This window comes from Oncorhynchus tshawytscha, linkage group LG23 (assembly GCF_018296145.1).
Source record: "Oncorhynchus tshawytscha isolate Ot180627B linkage group LG23, Otsh_v2.0, whole genome shotgun sequence".
NCBI lineage: Eukaryota > Metazoa > Chordata > Actinopteri > Salmoniformes > Salmonidae > Oncorhynchus > Oncorhynchus tshawytscha.
In genome coordinates, this window is record NC_056451.1 from 23,737,890 (window position 1) to 23,757,685 (window position 19,796).

The 19,796-nt window shown below is 45.5% G+C and overlaps 1 long non-coding RNA gene across 1 annotated transcript; it reads right to left on the reverse strand.

Annotated features, from left to right (window-relative positions):
• Positions 1 to 430: 430 nt before the first annotated feature.
• LOC121840618 lies at positions 431 to 19,061 on the reverse strand. The gene is made up of 3 exons (XR_006079740.1): positions 18,726 to 19,061; positions 17,903 to 18,045; positions 431 to 2,520 (listed from the first exon to the last, which is right to left on the reverse strand). It is a non-coding gene; the product is annotated as an uncharacterized LOC121840618 (long non-coding RNA).
• Positions 19,062 to 19,796: the final 735 nt, after the last annotated feature.

Consider the following 19,796-nt stretch of genomic DNA (forward strand, 5'->3'; position numbering starts at 1 on the left):
TTCACTACACTTCACTAATTAGTCCAAATGAACCCCAGGCAGACTTACAGTCTCACACATCACACACACAAAAACAACACATACACATAAATGCAGTTTCTACTCTCACACCACTCTGATTCTGCTGCAACTCACACACACACACAAACACACACACACACACACACACACACACACACACACACACACACACACACACACACACACACACACACACACACACACACACACACACACGAAGTGCCTCCACCTGAGGCAGAGAAGGCAACCAGAGTCGCGTCGCTTTGAAGGCAGAGTAAATCCAACGCTGCAGAAAAATCCTATGGCTGGGAAACGGAGCATGATATTAACTAAGCACGGACAAACAATACATACATGTACATATAAACAGTCACACACAACACAGGTAAAGAAGAGTCCTACTTACAGAATGAGTCAGACGATATCAGAAGCGGTGTACCATATATGTGTGTGGTAGCCAGTCAGCACAGCCCTCGACAGGCATGGAGATGAAAGCCACTGGTGGGGGGTCAGGGACGAGGGGGTGAGGTGAAGGGGATGCGTCTACCACGGAGGGGGACTTGTGGGGCTGTCACAGCATTCCGGATTGTTTCCGAGAAGGGGTGGGGGGCTGAGAGAGAGAGAGGACAAAGATGGAAGATTCCGGTACTTGAACTGTGATAGCTAGGCAACAATATTCCTTTTGGAGGTGAGGAGAAAAAGCAACAACTGAGGATAAAAAAAATCTTCAGACACCCTCAACAAAAGTAGAGAGTAAAAGACAGAAGGAGGAAAAGAAAAGGTATTGTGCTGTCTTCTTCCCTTTGTTTATCTCTCTCCCTCTCCTCAGTAGAGCTATAGACGTGGAAGGAGCCTCTTGGTCAAATGAAACACGAGGGTTGAAAAATGTGTCTGTTTCAATCCAAAAGGGCCCCCCTCCTTCCCTTTCCTTCCCTCATTTCCTTCCCTCTGGGCCGGCAGAAGGCCTCGACTGCTCCAAGTATCGTTGTCTAAATCCAATACCTCTCCCAGAAGAAGAGGGGGAAACAGAAGAGAAAATGACAAGCAGATGAAGGGGATTTCAGACACCTGTTCTCTATCCCTCTCCTTTTCACTGTCTACTTTACTCTTTCCTTCCCTCTCTCTCTCACTCTTGCTGTCACTACATCTATCTAACCTGTCCTTCCCTTCTAGTAGCAGTCCCCCTACCTGTTTGTTTGTTTCTGTCTAGTCTTGCCAGCGGAGTCTGAGGCTGAGGGGGATGCAGTCAGATCCTCTAATTGCTGCGTCGCTCGCTCTCAGTCCCCGTCAGGCAGACAGGCAGCACCAAACTCAACACAGGACTGACTGCTTCTCTCTTCTATACCCCTATCTCCCCCTCTCTCTCTCTCTCTCACACACACACACACACAGTCTGGAATGACAATGACGACTGTCTGCTTGTAATGCTTGTTTATAATGCCTCCCAGTTTACTGTCTGTCTGTTTATGAGCCATCCAGTTCCGGTCCAGGGGTGTACAGCGGGACCTTTTACCCTCCTCTAGTGCTCAGCTGCCCCCCCTGGTCAGAATTCTGCCTCTTTTTCTGCCTCTTCCATCGTGCAACAAGCAGCCAACCAACCAACCAGCCAACCAACAAATCAGCTTCCAGCGGATCTCAGACAGACAGGCTAAATTAGGCTGAGGCAGGACGTCTCTAGAAGGATTCTGACAAATCTCAGTTAATTATCTCGCTTTCTTTATCTCTTCGCTATCTCTCTCTCTTTCTCTCTACCTGTTTCCCTATCTCCTCTTCTCCGTTATCTCTCTCCTTCCTCGTTATCTATTCAGGGCAGTTTGTCCCTCTTCTCTCTCTGTCACCAAGGGAGGATCAGAAAGAATGGACTTGTTTCATAATATATTCCTCCTCACTGGATGAAGAGGTGGGGGGAAAGGAGGAAGACCAGAAAAAGTGAAAAGTGGAGGGGAAATTGTTCCTTTAAAAAATAAGCCCACAAACAAATCAGAAGGTGGGATTCCCAAGGGGGGACTGTCAACTACTTGGTTCTGCTGAGGAACCGGTCTGGAACAGACGCAGAACTTTGAAGTGAACAGAGTAAAGTCTCATAATCTAGACGGGATGTACAGCCGATAAATCCACCCGTGTACCACAATCTCATGTAGTTTTCTGGAGGAGCGTCACAGTTGAGTATTTCCTTCCAGGGAGACACATTCCCGAAGCTCAAGGTCCTCTACAAGCTGTTACACTGGCATCAACACCCCAAACCTCTAGGTTTCATTAAATCCCATTGGATGCGGTTGTAATCAGAAGAGTGCATTGTACACATCTCTCACTGGAACAATTGCAGCACTGGTGGTTGGGCTCCTTGTGGGGGGGTCACTCTGCAGGGGTAGAGAGGTGGTCAGTATTGGGGTGCTGGATGCTAGCAGTTTGTCTTTATTCCCCATGGTGGGAACTGTGACTCCTGACTGACAAGGAAAGGATTCAGAAAGGTAGAGATAATTCCACTAGGTTTCAGCCCTGTAGGAGAGAGAGAAAGGCAGAGAGAGGGAGAGAGAAAGAGAGAGCATGTGAGACTTGGTGACATTTGTGTCATTCTGGCTTATCACGCACGCATTCTCCTCGTCCGACTCAACTCTGCCTGTCTTCCTCCTGTCTAGTCTGTCCTTGTCACTCTTGCACTGACATTACCTTCCATTCCCCTCTTCACCTCTTCCCTTCATTCCTTTGCCTCATCTCTCTCTCTCTCTCTGCAGCTCAATCTCCCCCTTTACATCTATCTATCTTAGTTATCACAGTCTCCTCTCTCCTTTTATCCCTGCTATCTTTCACAGTCCCTCGATATCTATCTGTCCATCTTTCTATACAGCATCTGAGTGGATCTGTACTTTAATAAATCCTCTTGGTACCATTTGAAAGGAAACACTTTGAAGTTTGTGGAAATGTGGAAGGAATGTAGGAGAATATAACAGAATAGATCTGGTAAAAGATAATACAAAGAAAAAACCAACAGTTGTTTTGTATCATCATCTTTGAAATGTAAGAGACAGGCCATAATGTATTATTCCAGCCCAGGTGTAATTTAGATTTTGGCCACTAGATGGCAGCAGGGTATGTGCAAAGTTGATATTGATCCAATGAACCATTGCATTTCTGTTCAACATTTTGTATCAAGACTGCCCAAATGTGCCTAATTCTTTTATTAATAACTTTTCATGTTCAAAACTGTGAACTCTCCTCAAACGGTAGCATGGTATTCTTTCACTGTAATAGCTACTGTAAATTGGAAAGTGCAGTTAGATTAGCTTTCTGCCAATATCAGACATGTCTATGTCCTGGAAAATTGTCTTGCTACTTACAACCTCATGCTAATTGCATTAGCCTACGTTAGCTCAACCGTCCCGCAGGGGACACACCGATCCTGAAGAAGTTTTAACATGCCAGTCTCTCTCTCTCTATCTCGCTCACACTTTCACTCTCATTCTCTCTCTCTATTTCGCTCACACTTTCACTCTCATTCTCACTCTCTATCTCGCTCACACTTTCACTCTCATTCTCACTCTCTATCTCGCTCACACTTTCACTCTCATTCTCACTCTCTCTCACTCACACTTTCACTCTCTATCTCGCTCACACTTTCACTCTCATTCTCTCTCTCTATCTCGCTGACACTTTCACTCTCATTCTCTCTCTCTATCTCGCTCACACTTTCACTCTCATTCTCACTCTCTATCTCGCTCACACTTTCACTCTCATTCTCGCTCACACTTTCACTCTCTATCTCGCTCACACTTTCACACTCATTCTCTCTCTCTATCTCGCTCACACTTTCACTCTCATTCTCGCTCACACTTTCACTCTCTATCTCGCTCACACTTTCACACTCATTCTCTCTCTCTATCTCGCTCACACTTTCACTCTCATTCTCTCTCTCTATCTCGCTCACACTTTCACTCTCATTCTCACTCTCTATCTCGCTCACACTTTCACTCTCATTCTCACTCTCTATCTCGCTCACACTTTCACTCTCATTCTCACTCTCTATCTCGCTCACACTTTCACTCTCATTCTCTCTCTCTATCTCGCTCACACTTTCACTCTCATTCTCACTCTCTATCTCGCTCACACTTTCACTCTCATTCTCACTCTCTATCTCACTCACACTTTCACACTCATTCTCACTCTCTATCTCACTCACACTTTCACTCTCATTCTCACTCTCTATCTCGCTCACACTTTCACTCTCATTCTCACTCTCTATCTCACTCACACTTTCACACTCATTCTCACTCTCTATCTCGCTCACACTTTCACTCTCATTCTCACTCTCTATCTCGCTCACACTTTCACTCTCATTCTCACTCTCTATCTCGCTCACACTTTCACTCTCATTCTCACTCTCTATCTCGCTCACACTTTCACTCTCATTCTCACTCTCTATCTCGCTCACACTTTCACTCTCATTCTCACTCTCTATCTCGCTCACACTTTCACACTCATTCTCACTCTCTATCTCGCTGCTCCTTAAAGGCAACAGCTAAAACCACAGTCCAGGAGAAAAACACTGTCTCCCAAACAGGCAAAAGTCCAAGATAAAAAACAAATAAAAATAGACATATACATAAACAGCCAGGTTAAAACCACCTGTCTCCTCTCTCCACATATACAGCCAGGTTAAAACCACCTGTCTCCTCTCTCCACATATACAGCCAGGTTAAAACCACCTGTCTCCTCTCTCCACATATACAGCCAGGTTAAAACCACCTGTCTCCTCTCTCCACATATACAGCCAGGTTAAAACCACCTGTCTCCTCTCTCCACATATACAGCCAGGTTAAAACCACCTGTCTCCTCTCTCCACATATACAGCCAGGTTAAAACCACCTGTCTCCTCTCTCCACATATACAGCCAGGTTAAAACCACCTGTCTCCTCTCTCCACATATACAGCCAGGTTAAAACCACCTGTCTCCTCTCTCCACATATACAGCCAGGTTAAAACCACCTGTCTCCTCTCTCCACATATACAGCCAGGTTAAAACCACCTGTCTCCTCTCTCCACATATACAGCCAGGTTAAAACCACCTGTCTCCTCTCTCCACATATACAGCCAGGTTAAAACCACCTGTCTCCTCTCTCCACATATACAGCCAGGTTAAAACCACCTGTCTCCTCTCTCCACATATACAGCCAGGTTTAAACCACCTGTCTCCTCTCTCCACATATACAGCCAGGTTAAAACCACCTGTCTCCTCTCTCCACATATACAGCCAGGTTAAAACCACCTGTCTCCTCTCTCCACATATACAGCCAGGTTAAAACCACCTGTCTCCTCTCTCCACATATACAGCCAGGTTAAAACCACCTGTCTCCTCTCTCCACATATACAGCCAGGTTAAAACCACCTGTCTCCTCTCTCCACATATACAGCCAGGTTAAAACCACCTGTCTCCTCTCTCCACATATACAGCCAGGTTAAAACCACCTGTCTCCTCTCTCCACATATACAGCCAGGTTAAAACCACCTGTCTCCTCTCTCCACATATACAGCCAGGTTAAAACCACCTGTCTCCTCTCTCCACATATACAGCCAGGTTAAAACCACCTGTCTCCTCTCTCCACATATACAGCCAGGTTAAAACCACCTGTCTCCTCTCTCCACATATACAGCCAGGTTAAAACCACCTGTCTCCTCTCTCCACATATACAGCCAGGTTAAAACCACCTGTCTCCTCTCTCCACATATACAGCCAGGTTAAAACCACCTGTCTCCTCTCTCCACATATACAGCCAGGTTAAAACCACCTGTCTCCTCTCTCCACATATACAGCCAGGTTAAAACCACCTGTCTCCTCTCTCCACATATACAGCCAGGTTAAAACCACCTGTCTCCTCTCTCCACATATACAGCCAGGTTAAAACCACCTGTCTCCTCTCTCCACATATACAGCCAGGTTAAAACCACCTGTCTCCTCTCTCCACATATACAGCCAGGTTAAAACCACCTGTCTCCTCTCTCCACATATACAGCCAGGTTAAAACCACCTGTCTCCTCTCTCCACATATACAGCCAGGTTTAAACCACCGGTCTCCACTCTCCACATATACAGCCAGGTTAAAACCACCGGTCTCCTCTCTCCACATATACAGCCAGGTTAAAACCACCGGTCTCCACTCTCCACATATACAGCCAGGTTTAAACCACCGGTCTCCACTCTCCACATATACAGCCAGGTTAAAACCTCCTGTCTCCTCTCTCCACATATACAGCCAGGTTAAAACCTCCTGTCTCCTCTCTCCACATATACAGCCAGGTTAAAACCACCGGTCTCCTCTCTCCACATATACAGCCAGGTTAAAACCACCTGTCTCCTCTCTCCACATATACAGCCAGGTTAAAACCACCTGTCTCCTCTCTCCACATATACAGCCAGGTTTAAACCACCGGTCTCCACTCTCCACATATACAGCCAGGTTAAAACCACTTGTCTCCTCTCTCCACATATACAGCCAGGTTAAAACCACCTGTCTACACTCTCCACATATACAGCCAGGTTAAAACCACCGGTCTCCTCTCTCCACATATACAGCCAGGTTTAAACCACCGGTCTCCACTCTCCACATATACAGCCAGGTTAAAACCACCGGTCTCCTCTCTCCACATATACAGCCAGGTTTAAACCACCGGTCTCCACTCTCCACATATACAGCCAGGTTAAAACCACCTGTCTCCTCTCTCCACATATACAGCCAGGTTAAAACCACCTGTCTCCTCTCTCCACATATACAGCCAGGTTAAAACCACCGGTCTCCTCTCTCCACATATACAGCCAGGTTAAAACCACCTGTCTCCTCTCTCCACATATACAGCCAGGTTAAAACCACCTGTCTCCTCTCTCCACATATACAGCCAGGTTTAAACCACCGGTCTCCTCTCTCCACATATACAGCCAGGTTAAAACCACCTGTCTCCTCTCTCCACATATACAGCCAGGTTAAAACCACCAGTCTACACTCTCCACATATACAGCCAGGTTAAAACCACCGGTCTCCTCTCTCCACATATACAGCCAGGTTAAAACCACCGGTCTCCTCTCTCCACATATACAGCCAGGTTAAAACCACCTGTCTCCTCTCTCCACATATACAGCCAGGTTAAAACCACCTGTCTCCTCTCTCCACATATACAGCCAGGTTAAAACCACCTGTCTCCTCTCTCCACATATACAGCCAGGTTAAAACCACCTGTCTCCTCTCTCCACATATACAGCCAGGTTAAAACCACCTGTCTCCTCTCTCCACATATACAGCCAGGTTAAAACCACCTGTCTCCTCTCTCCACATATACAGCCAGGTTTAAACCACCGGTCTCCACTCTCCACATATACAGCCAGGTTAAAACCACCGGTCTCCTCTCTCCACATATACAGCCAGGTTAAAACCACCGGTCTCCACTCTCCACATATACAGCCAGGTTTAAACCACCGGTCTCCACTCTCCACATATACAGCCAGGTTAAAACCTCCTGTCTCCTCTCTCCACTTATACAGCCAGGTTAAAACCACCTGTCTCCTCTCTCCACATATACAGCCAGGTTAAAACCACCGGTCTCCTCTCTCCACATATACAGCCAGGTTAAAACCACCTGTCTCCTCTCTCCACATATACAGCCAGGTTAAAACCACCTGTCTCCTCTCTCCACATATACAGCCAGGTTTAAACCACCGGTCTCCACTCTCCACATATACAGCCAGGTTAAAACCACTTGTCTCCTCTCTCCACATATACAGCCAGGTTAAAACCACCTGTCTACACTCTCCACATATACAGCCAGGTTAAAACCACCGGTCTCCTCTCTCCACATATACAGCCAGGTTTAAACCACCGGTCTCCACTCTCCACATATACAGCCAGGTTAAAACCACCGGTCTCCTCTCTCCACATATACAGCCAGGTTTAAACCACCGGTCTCCACTCTCCACATATACAGCCAGGTTAAAACCACCTGTCTCCTCTCTCCACATATACAGCCAGGTTAAAACCACCTGTCTCCTCTCTCCACATATACAGCCAGGTTAAAACCACCGGTCTCCTCTCTCCACATATACAGCCAGGTTAAAACCACCTGTCTCCTCTCTCCACATATACAGCCAGGTTAAAACCACCTGTCTCCTCTCTCCACATATACAGCCAGGTTTAAACCACCGGTCTCCTCTCTCCACATATACAGCCAGGTTAAAACCACCTGTCTCCTCTCTCCACATATACAGCCAGGTTAAAACCACCTGTCTCCTCTCTCCACATATACAGCCAGGTTAAAACCACCGGTCTCCTCTCTCCACATATACAGCCAGGTTAAAACCACCTGTCTCCTCTCTCCACATATACAGCCAGGTTAAAACCAGCACATATACAGCCAGGTTAAAACCACCTGTCTCCTCTCTCCACATATACAGCCAGGTTAAAACCACCGGTCTCCTCTCTCCACATATACAGCCAGGTTAAAACCACCTGTCTCCTCTCTCCACATATACAGCCAGGTTAAAACCACCGGTCTCCTCTCTCCACATATACAGCCAGGTTAAAACCACCTGTCTCTCTCTCCACATATACAGCCAGGTTAAAACCACCTGTCTCCTCTCTCCACATATACAGCCAGGTTAAAACCACCTGTCTCCTCTCTCCACATATACAGCCAGGTGAAAACCACCTGTCTCCTCTCTCCACATATACAGCCAGGTTAAAACCACCTGTCTCCTCTCTCCACATATACAGCCAGGTTAAAACCACCTGTCTCCTCATATACAGCCAGGTTAAAACCACCTGTCTCCTCTCTCCACATATACAGCCAGGTTAAAACCACCGGTCTCCTCTCTCCACATATACAGCCAGGTTAAAACCACCTGTCTCCTCTCTCCACATATACAGCAAGGTTAAAACCACCTGTCTACACTCTCCACATATACAGCCAGGTTAAAACCACCTGTCTACACTCTCCACATATACAGCCAGGTTAAAACCACCTGTCTCCTCTCTCCACATATACAGCCAGGTTAAAACCACCGGTCTCCTCTCTCCACATATACAGCCAGGTTAAAACCACCGGTCTCCTCTCTCCACATATACAGCCAGGTTAAAACCACCTGTCTCCTCTCTCCACATATACAGCCAGGTTAAAACCACCTGTCTCCTCTCTCCACATATACAGCCAGGTTAAAACCACCTGTCTCCTCTCTCCACATATACAGCCAGGTTAAAACCACCTGTCTACTCTCTCCACATATACAGCCAGGTTAAAACCACCTGTCTCCTCTCTCCACATATACAGCCAGGTTAAAACCACCTGTCTCCTCTCTCCACATATACAGCCAGGTTAAAACCACTAACCATATACAGACATGTTTATATTTTAGTCATTTAGCAGATGCTCTAATCCAGAGCAAATTATAGTTAGTGTATTCATCTTAAAATAGCTAGGTGAGACAACCACATATATCTCAGTTATAGTAAGTGCATTTTTCGTACATACAGCTAAGATAAAGCCACTGTCTCTCCTTACACAATCCAGGATCAACCCTGGCTCTGCCCCATTCCTACCTAGCTTGCTTGCCAAATCTGCTACAGGTTTAGCCAACAATATCAAACATGCCAAAGCATGACAATGACAAAGCAGTTGGCTGAAGCAGAACCGATCTGGCTTCCAGGCTAAGTCTTACCGGTTCAGCCCAGATACTCAACTCTTTTGCTAGTTCATTTCACCTATTTTGTGGTCCGAGTCATCTTTGTATTCACATTGCTATGTTTAGAAAGGAACCAAGATCTTTTTTCCAACATTCACTCAATGCACTGCAGGCCATTCTATCAGAATGTGTTATCGGACAGCTACTTACATTTTGGAAGCTAATAGATTGCATTTATTAAAGATGAGACATAATAATTGTAATCAGAACATACTATTAAGATGTACATATTATTGGTAACAGAATAAATAGCAGAAGAATAACTGCAGATTAAATAATGCTGTAATTGGAAATTCTACACCCAATGTAGACTACTGCCCCTTTAAGAGCTACAATTGATTTTGTACCCTATGTTGTGATTGTTACCAAATATGTTGGTGTCTTCTCACCAGTGAGGGCTGCTGAGGGAGGACGGCTCATAATAATGTCTGGAACAGAGTGAATGGAATGGCATCAAGCACATGGAAACAATGTGTTTGATGTATTTGATACCATTTAACTTATTCTGCTCCTGCCACTACCATGAGCCCGTCCTCCCCAACTACGGTGCCACCAACCTCCTGTGCTTCTCACACTATTCAAACTCTACAATGGAATAAACAGCTTATGAAGTTCTCTTAGCCTACAGATCACATATTACAAACTAATCATCTGAACTAAAAACGTCACACATTTTGGAATTTCTGTGCATCCTTGACAATCGCTAATCAATAGGCCATAACCAAAAACAGCATTTATTTTCTGTGAACCTGCACATCATCATCTTCTCTCTATTGTGGCACCAGTGTAAGAGGGTTTATGACAGGGGAAACGCTGTTGCAGTAGTCTAGTGTGAGGGGATATGACAGGGGAAATGCTGTTGCAGTAGTCTAGTGTGAGGGGATATGACAGGGGAAATGCTGTTGCAGTAGTCTAGTGTGAGGGGATATGACAGGGGAAATGCTGTTGCAGTAGTCTAGTGTGAGGGGATATGACAGGGGAAATGCTGTTGCAGTAGTCTAGTGTGAGGGGATATGACAGGGGAAACGCTGTTGCAGTAGTCTAGTGTGAGGGGATATGACAGGGGAAATGCTGTTGCAGTAGTCTAGTGTGAGGGGATATGACAGGGGGGGAAATGCTGTTGCAGTAGTCTAGTGTGAGGGGATATGACAGGGGAAATGCTGTTGCAGTAGTCTAGTGTGAGGGGATATGACAGTGTGAGGGGGGAAATGCTGTTGCAGTAGTCTAGTGTGAGGGGATATGACAGGGGAAATGCTGTTGCAGTAGTCTAGTGTGAGGGGTTTATGACAGGGGAAATGCTGTTGCAGTAGTCTAGTGTGAGGGGTTATGACAGGGGAAATGCTGTTGCAGTAGTCTAGTGTGAGGGGTTATGACAGGGGAAATGCTGTTGCAGTAGTCTAGTGTGAGGGGATATGACAGGGGAAACGCTGTTGCAGTAGTCTAGTGTGAGGGGTTATGACAGGGGAAATGCTGTTGCAGTAGTCTAGTGTGAGGGGATATGACAGGGGAAACACTGTTGCAGTAATCTAGTGTGAGGGTTTATGACAGGGGAAATGCTGTTGCAGTAGTCTAGTGTGAGGGTTTATGACAGGGGAAACGCTGTTGCAGTAGTCTAGTGTGAGGGTTTATGACAGGGGAAACGCTGTTGCAGTAGTCTAGTGTGAGGGGATATGACAGGGGAAACGCTGTTGCAGTAGTCTAGTGTGAGGGGATATGACAGGGGAAATGCTGTTGCAGTAGTCTAGTGTGAGGGGATATGACAGGGGAAACACTGTTGCAGTAATCTAGTGTGAGGGTTTATGACAGGGGAAATGCTGTTGCAGTAGTCTAGTGTGAGGGGATATGACAGGGGAAACACTGTTGCAGTAGTCTAGTGTGAGGGTTTATGACAGGGGAAATGCTGTTGCAGTAGTCTAGTGTGAGGGGATATGACAGGGGAAACACTGTTGCAGTAATCTAGTGTGAGGGTTTATGACAGGGAAATGCTGTTGCAGTAGTCTAGTGTGAGGGGATATGACAGGGGAAACGCTGTTGCAGTAGTCTAGTGTGAGGGGATATGACAGGGGAAATGGGAAATGCTGTTGCAGTAGTCTAGTGTGAGGGGATATGACAGGGGAAATGCTGTTGAAGTAGTCTAGTGTGAGGGGATATGACAGGGGAAACGCTGTTGCAGTAGTCTAGTGTGAGGGGATATGACAGGGGAAATGCTGTTGCAGTAGTCTAGTGTGAGGGGATATGACAGGGGAAACGCTGTTGCAGTAGTCTAGTGTGAGGGGATATGACAGGGGAAATGCTGTTGCAGTAGTCTAGTGTGAGGGGATATGACAGGGGAAATGCTGTTGCAGTAGTCTAGTGTGAGGGGATATGACAGGGGAAATGCTGTTGAAGTAGTCTAGTGTGAGGGGATATGACAGGGGAAACGCTGTTGCAGTAGTCTAGTGTGAGGGTTTATGACAGGGGAAATGCTGTTGCAGTAGTCTAGTGTGAGGGGATATGACAGGGGAAATGCTGTTGCAGTAGTCTAGTGTGAGGGTTTATGACAGGGGAAATGCTGTTGCAGTAGTCTAGTGTGAGGGGTTATGACAGGGGAAATGCTGTTGCAGTAGTCTAGTGTGAGGGGATATGACAGGGAAACGCTGTTGCAGTAGTCTAGTGTGAGGGTTTATGAAATGCTGTTGCAGTAGTCTAGTGTGAGGGGATATGACAGGGAAATGCTGTTGCAGTAGTCTAGTGTGAGGGTTTATGACAGGGGAAATGCTGTTGCAGTAGTCTAGTGTGAGGGGTTATGACAGGGGAAATGCTGTTGCAGTAGTCTAGTGTGAGGGGATATGACAGGGGAAATGCTGTTGCAGTAGTCTAGTGTGAGGGTTTATGACAGGGGAAACGCTGTTGCAGTAGTCTAGTGTGAGGGTTTATGACAGGGGAAATGCTGTTGCAGTAGTCTAGTGTGAGGGTTTATGACAGGGGAAACACTGTTGCAGTAGTCTAGTGTGAGGGTTTATGACAGGGGAAATGCTGTTGCAGTAGTCTAGTGTGAGGGTTTATGACAGGGGAAATGCTGTTGCAGTAGTCTAGTGTGAGGGGATATGACAGGGGAAATGCTGTTGCAGTAGTCTAGTGTGAGGGTTTATGACAGGGGAAACGCTGTTGCAGTAGTCTAGTGTGAGGGGATATGACAGGGGAAATGCTGTTGCAGTAGTCTAGTGTGAGGGGTTATGACAGGGGAAATGCTGTTGCAGTAGTCTAGTGTGAGGGGATATGACAGGGGAAATGCTGTTGCAGTAGTCTAGTGTGAGGGGTTATGACAGGGAAATGCTGTTGCAGTAGTCTAGTGTGAGGGGTTATGACAGGGGAAATGCTGTTGCAGTAGTCTAGTGTGAGGGGTTATGACAGGGGAAACGCTGTTGCAGTAGTCTAGTGTGAGGGGTTATGACAGGGGAAATGCTGTTGCAGTAGTCTAGTGTGAGGGGATATGACAGGGGAAATGCTGTTGCAGTAGTCTAGTGTGAGGGATATGGGTTTATGACAGGGGGAAACACTGTTGCAGTAGTCTAGTGTGAGGGTTTATGACAGGGAAATGCTGTTGCAGTAGTCTAGTGTGAGGGTTTATGACAGGGGAAACACTGTTGCAGTAGTCTAGTGTGAGGGTTTATGACAGGGGAAACACTGTTGCAGTAATCTAGTGTGAGGGTTTATGACAGGGGAAATGCTGTTGCAGTAGTCTAGTGTGAGGGGATATGACAGGGGAAACGCTGTTGCAGTAGTCTAGTGTGAGGGTTTATGACAGGGGAAATGCTGTTGCAGTAGTCTAGTGTGAGGGGATATGACAGGGGAAACGCTGTTGCAGTAGTCTAGTGTGAGGGGATATGACAGGGGAAATGCTGTTGCAGTAGTCTAGTGTGAGGGGATATGACAGGGGAAATGCTGTTGCAGTAGTCTAGTGTGAGGGGATATGACAGGGGAAACGCTGTTGCAGTAGTCTAGTGTGTGATGTGAGAATAATCACAAGTGAACCTGGGTGGCTTCGTGTTCACATTGCCCTAAAAAAAGGATCCGGACCGCGGAATTCAAGCAAACCGAACTCAGACCACCTCTTGAGATGGTTTTAGTTTGGTTTGCTTTGGGGGCTCTTTTGAGGGGTCTGAGTTAAAAATTAAGCGAAAAGCACAGAGTTTACAAAAATTGTCTGAAAGGGACCAAGTGTGAAAACACCCACCCTTAGAAATAAGGGTACGGTTAGGGTGCAAATTGTTCCCTGGGGTACAAAAAGATCAAAAAGCATATAATGTACCTTCAGAGGTACCCATAATGATGTCGCATAGTACAGTTCGCTACCTGTACGGATAATCTAGTACAGGTATTCCCAAACTGGGATACGTGCAATGCTGTTGGGGGTATGCCAAATAAAAATGTGACTCACACTTAAAAAATACAATTTAAAAAATAAATAAAATATATATGTAAATATTTTATTATTTTGTTCAACAAAATAAATCTTCAAATTTCAAACAGTCCATTTATATTTTCTAACGGGCTATACATTTGGGTGAGTTTTTTTTCTCGCCTGAGTAGCCTCGTTTCACGGCCAGAAATTAAATGAAACCATCTAGTGCTTAAATAACAACACAATGTCAAATACAGGTAGCCGAGTCAAATATATGAACATCCAATCACATTAACCGTTACTCTCTCACAGGAATTCCACTAACAGTCCATATGTAGCCAAACGTAGCTGCTGCGCATTCCGTTATCTCGGAAATTGATAAATGGTCCAAAAACAAAGTACGGCCGCATATCACAACTGGATGAAACCTTCACTCTTGCGCAGACATTTAGAAACAAAACATGGAATTTGGAAAATAAGCCATGGGAGTTTTTTTAAGCGACAATTAAGACAACTTTCGAGTAATAAGACATGTATAAAAGTAACAGATGCCATAAATAAGAAGGGGCTAGAAGCGTCTTATATGGTGAGCTACCGAGTGGTTAGGACAGGCAAGCCCCATACTATTGTGGAGGACTTCATTCTTCCTGCTGCAACGGATATGTCTGGGACAATGCTGTGGGAAAAGGACAACAAAACTATACAGACAACGTCTTCATCAAACAACAGTTTCACGACACATCAGTGACATGGCAGGAGATGTTTTGAAACAATCACTGCTTCACATACAAGCCAGTGAATTATATGCGTTACAGCTGGATTAGTAAACAGACATGGCGAGCCTGGCACAACTCCTGGTATATGTCCGTTATGTTTATGGGGGTCAATTAAGGAAGACATCCTCTTCTGCAAACCACTGGAAACTAGGACAACAGGAGAGGATATTTTAAAGTACTGGACAGCTTTGCGACATCAAGTGGACTTTGGTGGTCAAGATGTGTTGGTATCTGTACTGATGGAGCAAAAGTCATGACAGGGAGACATAGTGGAGTTGTAACGCACGTGCAAGCAGTTGCTCCCGACATCACTTGGTACCCTGCAGCATCCACCGAGAGGCTCTTGCTACCAAGAAATGCCTGACAGCTTGAAAGACGTTTTGAACACCACAGTGAAAATGGTTAACTTTGTTAAAGCAAGGCCCCTGAATTCTCGTGTATTTTCTGCACTATGCAATGATATGGGCAGCGACCATGAAACACTTTTACAACATACAGAAGTGCGCTGGTTATCAAGGGGCAAAGTATTGACACATTTTTTTAAAATTGAGAGACGAACTTAAAGTTTTCTTTACTGACCATAATTTTCTCTTGTCTGACCGCTTGCATGATGACGAGTTTCTCATACAACTGGCCTATCTGGTTGATGTTTTTTCTCACCTGAATGATCTGAATCTAGGATTACAGGGGCTCTCCACAACTATATTCAATGTGCGGGACAAAATTAAGGCTATGATTAAGAAGTTGGAGCTCTTCTCTTTCTGCATTAACAACACACAGGTCTTTCCATCATTGTATGATTTTTTTGTGTCGAAAGTAACTCAAGCTTACAGACAATGTCAAATGTAATATAGTGAAGCACATGAGAGAGTTGTGTGCGCAATTACGCAGGTACTTTCCCGAAATAGATAACACAAACAACTGGATTCGTTATCCCTCTCATTCCCTGCCTCCAGTCCACTTACCAATATCTGAACAAGAGAGCCTCAATGAAATTGCAACAAGCGGTTCTGTGAAAATTATATTTAATCAGAAGCAACTGCCAAATGTCTGGATTGGGCTGCGCTCAGAGTATCCTGCCTTGGCAAATCGCACTGTTAAGACACTGATGCCCTTTGCAACCACGTACCTATGTGAGAGTGGATTCTCGGTCCTCACTAGCATGAAAACTAAATACAGGCACAGACTGTGTGTGGGAAATTATTTAAGACTGAGACTCTCTCCAATACAACTCAACATTGCAGAGTTATGTGCATCCTTTCAAACACACCCTTCTCATTAACCTGTGGTGAGTTATTCACAATTTTCAAGTAACAAATAAGGTTTTATATGTAAGATGGTTAAATAAAGAGCAAAAATATGTATTATTATTATATTATTATTTGTGCCATGATCCTATAAGAGCTCTCCCCACGAGCCGGGTTGTGACACAAACTCACACTCATTCTTATGTTTAATAAATGTATTATATAGTGTGTGTGTGGCAGGCTTACAATGATGGCAAAAAACAACATTTGAGAGTGCACTGACCCTGGTGCTAGAGGGGGTACGCAGCTAGAGGTTGAATGTTTGAAGGGATTCGGGACTATAAAAAGATTGGGAAACACTGATCTAGTATAAAGTGTTGTACCAGTTTAAGTGGTCTATGGTAGAGGTACATTTCTGAAATGCTATAAAGGCAAAATGTACCTTTTCTAAAAGCATGCTTTTGTACCTGTGGACTATATGTAAGAAAGGTACTATCTGAGGTATGAACTGGGGTACAATTACGTCCCTATAAGTGAAGTTACAAAGGTCCTACCTTACAGGGTACCACTACAGTAACAAATCGTATCCTGTTTCTAAGAGTATATTCTATTCTATGTACCCTGCAACACTGGACATGTAACAGTTATATCTGTACAGCTTGTATGAAACCTCTCTGTCTCTTCCCAGTACTATAACCCTTATCTAACCTATGTCAGCTGTTAAAGAGGCCGAACTGACACTTCCTCTCTGCATGCAGCCACAGGGGAGAGACGGTCCATTTGAGGTGAAACATTACAGTCCACTCAGTGTATCAGTTCCAATCAATACTAAATGTGTGGATGTTCCCGCGCTGACAGCCCAGTACCCACAGGAGCATGTAGTGTGCTAGGCTGTTGGCTGGGCTCATGGTGGTGGGTTGGAGGTGTAAGAAGAGGAGAGGACGGCTGTGTTGTTGGCTGATTTCTCACCAAATTGTTTGACACAAACACCACAGAACACACAGCCTGCCCTCTCTGGCATCACACACGCTTGCACGCGCACACCAACAGACAGGCGTAGAATGGTCATCGTGGAAAAACACAGAGACTATGTCCACAGCTTTTACAGCTACTGTACTGGCTGTGTCAATATAGAGACTGCCCTGTCTTCTCTGAGTGTCAATTCAAATAGAATGTGGAGAGTGTGGAGAGACAGAGAGATGGAGAAGAAGAGGGGGGAAGAGGCAAGGAGGGGGTGAGAGGGCGGGACAGAGAGGAGAGCAACACATGGAATTGAGCCGTTAGATTTGATCAAAATCCATCACACTAGAGGCTTGTTTATGTCTGCATGGAGGAGGAGCGGAGGATGGATGGATGACGAAAAGAGGACGGAAAGAAGGAGTGATGGAGGGAGACATTGCAGAGCTTTAGGGGAAAACAGGTAGAAATATGCTGAAATGGAAGCAAGGAAACTGAGGGAAAACTCATCAGAGATGCATATGGTGTAGCTAAATGACAAACGAGAGAAAGGGGAGAGAGATAACAAGACAGAGAGCAAGAAAGAAGGGAGAGAGAGAGAGATAACAAGACAGAGAGCAAGAAAGAAGGGAGAGAGAGAGAGATAACAAGACAGAGAGCAAGAAAGAAGGGAGAGAGAGAGAGAGAGAGAGAGAGGTTGAAAAAAGAAAATAGAGAAAATGGCTAGAGAGAGAGAAATAGAAAAAGAGGGAGAGAAAGATAGAGAGCGAAAGGATGAAGATGAGGAATAGACACTCACCTATTCCAGTGGCCTCTCCACAGGCGAGCACAATCCTGTCTCTGTGATGCCATCCTGGGTAGGAGCAGAGAGAGATCCTGGAGCTCCCTCCTCAGAATACCAATAGGGTAGCTATTATCAGCTCACAGACACACACACTGGCACTGAAGAGGAAAACGCCAGACACACACACACACACACACACACAAACGCACACACACACACACACACACACACACACACACAGACAGAAAGACAGACAGACAGACAGAGAGTCAGGTCTGAGGCCAACACTTTAATATCAACTCTCACAAACCTTTATCTAATTTCTGGCTTTATTTTTCTTTGTCTCTCTCTTTCCATGATCCCCTTTCTCTTGCTCTCTATCTCTGCCTCTCTCGCTCTCTATCTCTTCCTCTCTATCTCTGCCTCTCTCGCTCTCTATCTCTGCCTCTCTTGCTCTCTATCTCTGCCTCTCTCGCTCTCTCTCTGCCTCTCTCGCTCTCTATCTCTGCCTCTCTCGCTCTCTATCTCTGCCTCTCTCGCTCTCTATCTCTGCCTCTCTGCTCTCTATCTCTGCCTCTCCGCTCTCTATCTCTGCCTCTCTTGCTCTCTATCTCTGCCTCTTTCGCTCTCTATCTCTGCCTCTCTTGCTCTCTATCTCTGCCTCTCTTGCTCTCTATCTCTGCCTCTTTCGCTCTCTATGAAAATAATTTCAGCATTAGACAAGCCTGAAAAAAATATCAAAATATACTGCGACACTCACACACATGCATAGCTTACACACACACACACACACACACACACACACACACACACACACACACACGCTCACCGTGTATACCATTTAAACAATCCCAATGTAACGCAGCAGTCCCAATGACGATGCCGGCCATATGTTGTAGTCTGTTCCTGGCTGTATGGTGTTAAACAGGAATGAGCACCCTGTTATCATCCGTTCCCCCTCTCTCTGGATTCCTCTCCTCTCCTCCGTCTGATGCCCAGATAAGAGGATGAAAGACCAGACTCACTTCTCTTTTCTCTCCGTAGTGTCTGTTCTCTTATTCTCCTTAATTCATTGGTTAGTTCAAGGTTTTCTTTATCCCTGCTACCAGTGTACTTTGCTGTGATTCCATGACACTCGACTACAAACAGCATTTACTAACTCACCCTCTCTCTCTCTCTCTCTCGCTTTTTCCTTGCTCAGTAGTATCCCCGTACCTTCTCAGCTCTCTCTCCAATCCAATCAGCACTGCCTCCCTACTTATGTCCCTCCCTCTGTCCCTAGCTCTGCTACCTTCTACTCTGTTGCCTCCCCCTCCTTCTTATCACCCATCTCAGGTTTTCTAAAATACAAATATCAACTGCCCCTGTCTCTATCAGTCTTGGAGATAAGCATTTGAAAAAAAAGGAAAGAGAAAATCAACATGTGAACACACACTCACACAGAGAGAGGACTGTAATCATACGGATGTCCTCCTTCCCCAGCTGGAGTGAATGACCCTGACAGGACTTGACATGGTTACATGCTCAGGGTGACAAACAAAATCACACACTTCATACACACCCAGACCTACACACACACACACACACACACACACACACACACACACACACACACACACACACACACACACACACACACACACACACAAACACCAGACTCTGCTACATGCCCAAGGAAACAAACACAATCACAGGACTTCAGAGTAAAACTCAGAGTAAACACACAAGCACAGATAGCTTACATCTCAACAAACACAGATGAAGATACACACACGGTTGAACACACACATACATTTATCCCCCACCCGACACACAGAACAGAGCAGCTCGCCTGTGGCAGCATCCTGACACTTCAGAGGGGAAGAGGGGAACTCCTCATCACTATTTATGTAGAACTTCCAGACAGACA